This window comes from Microtus ochrogaster, chromosome 6 (genome assembly GCF_000317375.1).
Source record: "Microtus ochrogaster isolate Prairie Vole_2 chromosome 6, MicOch1.0, whole genome shotgun sequence".
Classification (NCBI taxonomy): domain Eukaryota; kingdom Metazoa; phylum Chordata; class Mammalia; order Rodentia; family Cricetidae; genus Microtus; species Microtus ochrogaster.
Genome location: NC_022013.1, coordinates 76,897,157 through 76,901,175, shown reverse-complemented (window position 1 = coordinate 76,901,175; position 4,019 = coordinate 76,897,157). Strand labels below are relative to the sequence as shown.

Below are 4,019 nucleotides of genomic sequence, written 5' to 3'. Positions count from 1 at the left end.
AAAAAAATTAAACGTTATGAGTTACTATTTTATAGCTTAAGATGATTCAATAATTGCAATTTCCAATGCTTCAAAGGGGTCTAGAAAATATCACTTATGCTTGATGTGCGAATGATCAATATTTCGGGTATTCTCTACTTATGTTAGAGATTTAATGACTACAGTTTTTAGGTAATGTTGTTGTCATTATGATGTTGATTGGGGATGTACATTTGTTTGTTAGGGTGGGTCTTGATTCTGAAGAAAGCAGACCATGCTCAGTGTTACAGGAATGATTTGTCCTGGTTGTGTGATTCATGGTTAGCTGTGCAGGAGAGCATGTGATCTGTATCGAACTCTGCTCCATGCCAGCTGCCGAGAGTGAAGCTGGAGGTGCCAGGATAGCCCCTTTCCCGCCTGGAAACCCGGTTTTTATAATCATATTAGGGAACTTGTGTGAGCCCAGAAGGTTCCAAAAACACCAACAGTCACATTTAAGATTGTTACCCAATGGTGAAAACAGTGGAAATTAAACAGGATGGTATGATGATTAATAAAATGACTAATTGCTAATGTCTAGTACAGGCAGCTTGCTGACGGAGCTGCTGTGTTGTTCCTTGCCTGCAGAGGGCATTCTGGTAGGGCAATGCAGCAGCCAGCACGTGAACCTTAGAGATACCCATGCTCCTCAGCCCACTGTCACACACATGGTGGTGATCTCAGGACCTGCGCCCCAGCTAGAGGCAGGGACTGGGATCCAGGCTCTTCTCATCTGCATGCCAGTCCCAGGCCAGCCTGCCTATAGAGGACCTGTCTTTCTTGATGACTCTGACTCCCGGGGGCCTGGCTTGATGACATGTCTAGAGATGGCCAGTGGTTTACTGTTTTAAATAATTCTTACAGTAAAAGACTGGAGACTATACTGGAGAATATTCGGTAGCAAAGGAGTGTTTAGCTGTTTTATAAACCTGCCATGTGCCCGTGCTGTGCCATTTAAACTCATTTTCCTGTGAAAATGTTTGTACGACGCCATGTTAGTCATGAGTGAAAGCTCGAGAATAAAGGAGTGGGCAGTAGTGTCTGTCTCTGGTGGGAGCAGAGATGGCGCTGGGTTTTGTGCCTTCTGCTTTTCTTACTCTTGGGCATCTGCTAAGAATTTTTCAGTAAAGCCATATGTTGTATCATAGGAAGAGCGTGAGTCCTTATACATAATACAATTTGTATTTACAGACATTTTCAACAAAAGCTTCTTAAAAACCTCATAAAGATGTCATATATTTATAGCTCAGTTTAATAACTACTTATTAATTACATGCTAGGTAGAATTCTTTCCTGCAGCTGTGAAGGTCTTGCTGTCCATGAGAGGGGACAGCGGTAAGATGACAGAGGGCTGCAGTGTGAGAGGGAAGGAGTGGCGCATGGCTTCGGGCATGCGCGGCTTGTGCCTGCTGAAGCCGTACTCAGAGGCTGCTAAAACATAGTAAATTCTTAGTGTCTTAGTCACTGCTCTGTTGCTGTCAACAGACACCATGACCATGGCTGCTCTTATAAAAGAAAGCAGTTACAGTTTCAGAGGTTAGTCATTGTCATCATGGTTTAGAGCATGATGTCACACGTGGTGCTGTAGCTGCAACTGAGAGTTACATCCTGATCCAGCTGGGAGGGGAGGGAGGGAGAGAGGCTGACCGCTGGCCTGCTGGCCTAGTGCGACTTATGATACTTCAAAGCCACCCCCAGTGACACACTTTTTCCAACAAGGCCACACCTCTTGGTCCTTCTAATCCTTTTAAACAGTTCCATTCCCTGATGACTAAGCATTCAAATTCATGCACCTATGAGGGCCATTCTTATTCACCCCACCACATTCCAATTCCTGCTCCCCATAGGCTCATAGCCATAGCATCATGCAAAAGCACATTTGGTCTAACTTCAAAAGTCCCGATAGTCTTTCAGGATCTCAACATTGTTTGAAAGTCCCAAGTCTCTTTTGGAATTCATGCAATCTCTTAACTGTAATCCCCTGTAAAGTCAAAATAAAAAAGCAAATCACATACTTGCAAAATAAAATAGTGGTGAATTTATGTCACCATTCCGAAAGGGAGGAGAGGAGGCCCAGTGAGGAAGCCCCATACTAAGACTGAAAACCAGCTGGGCAAACTCCAAACTCCACGTCTCCATAGCTGATGTCAAAGGGCTCTGCAGATCTCCAACTCCTTTCAGCTTTGTTGACTGCAGCGCTTCTGTCTGAGCTGGTTCCACACCTGGTCCTCAGCTCTCCTTGGCAGGTAGTCCACAGCTCTGGCATCTCCGCAGGTGGTAGTCCACAGCTCCGGCATCTCCGCAGGTGGTCCACAGCTCTGGCATCTCCGCAGGTGGTCCACAGCTCCGGCATCTCCGCAGGTGGTCCACAGCTCTGGCATCTCCGCAGGTGGTCCACAGCTCCGGCATCTCCGCAGGTGGTCCACAACTCTGGCATCTCTGCAGGTGGTAGTCCACAGCTCTGGCATCTCCGCAGGTAGTCCACAGCTCTGGCATCTCTGCAGGTGGTCCACAGCTCTGGCATCTCCGCAGGTGGTCCACAGCTCTGGCATCTCCAGCATCTTAGGCTCTCCAGTGAAACCCAGGCTCCTCCTTCACAGCCTCACACAGTGGTCACTGTTGTCGAAAGATTGCGGCAGTCAGTTGAAAGTCAGGGTGGACCCTTAAATGTTAGTGTGTATACAGGGAGCTCAGAAGTCCTGAACGCACTCTACAGAGAACAGATGTGCAGGAGACTGCCTGTGCTGTCCTCAAAGTGGGGGTAACTTACTGCGTGGGGCGGAGAGAAAGAGAAGTGAGGCTTTGGGACTGACACTGGCAGTCACAGCCTGCACTGCTCTCCTTGTGGGGCGCAGGGCAGGGTGGTTTGCGGCTTCCTGAAGTCCTTGAAGGGAACCATAAGGTAGAAGCTTCCTGGACGGGTTTAATGACTTTATACCTGTGGTCAGTTGCTCATGATTATTTATTTTGATCTAGCTGCCTTGATATATGATGCCCAAGTGCAGATGAAAACTGATCTGAAAGTTCACCCTGTTCGTCTAAGTAGGGAGGCTCATTTTAACCCCTTCTTTTTAAGAATTGACGTGTGTATTTGTTGTGCATGTGGACATGTGCATTGTGGAGTGCTTGCAGGGAGGGTGGCTGCAGAAGCTGTTCTCTGACTTGGCAGCAGCTGAGCCCACCTCTTGTCCTGACCCCTTCACTTCCCAGTTTTGGGAGCCATCTCTGTCCTCACTGAGGGCGCATTTGTAACTCCACCCGTTGAGATGTTAGCGCCAGGGTTAGTGAACTTTTCTTTTGATATGATTTTTAATTATTAAACGTTTAATCCATTATGGTTTCTGTGATTTTTTTTAAAATGTAGATTCTAGTTAGGCAACCTCTCTAATTTTGAGTTTTTAATGCTTAAAATAAGAAGAAATCTATATTAAGCAACTACCTAGTCAGCATTGTTGGGACATATTGGGTTATTTCATGTCCATTTGATGTCTGTGGTCTCACTTCTGTGATGTCAGTGGGCTCTGGGTCCAGAGGTGTGTATGGGAACACACTGCCAGGGTGTTCTTTTCTCAGGGGCTCACCTTATGAAGAGTTGCCCAGCTAATTTTCTCCAGTTGTATTTGTTCATACAAAACACATGACATGTACCAGGGGCAGAAGATAGTAAAAGAAACATGTCATTTATGAAGGCATAATTATATACCAGCTGTCAGATCCCCTTCCAGTTCTGGACTAGACATCCTCAGAATGGAGCGATGCTGTTGATCGCTGTATACTATAGTGGACAGTTTTAAGTAGCAAATTGTCTTTAAAAAAAGTCTTTAATTGACAAGTTTTGACCTAAGCAGAAGACTAAATAATGTTTAACTTAAAGATTTTAACTTTGTGGGGATTATAACTAATTCCCTTTATAGGAAGAAATAGGTTGAAATTTTTAAAAAGTAATTGGCACCAGGAGATGCGCTTGTATTGTACTTGCAGTAGTACTTAGCAGTAGTACT

The 4,019-nt window shown here is 45.5% G+C and overlaps 1 protein-coding gene across 4 annotated transcripts in view; it reads left to right on the top strand.

Annotated features, from left to right (window-relative positions):
• The window catches only part of Rps6kc1 (ribosomal protein S6 kinase C1), a 142,989-nt gene that overhangs the window by 105,465 nt on the left and 33,505 nt on the right, over positions 1 to 4,019 (top strand). The window lies entirely within an intron of this gene.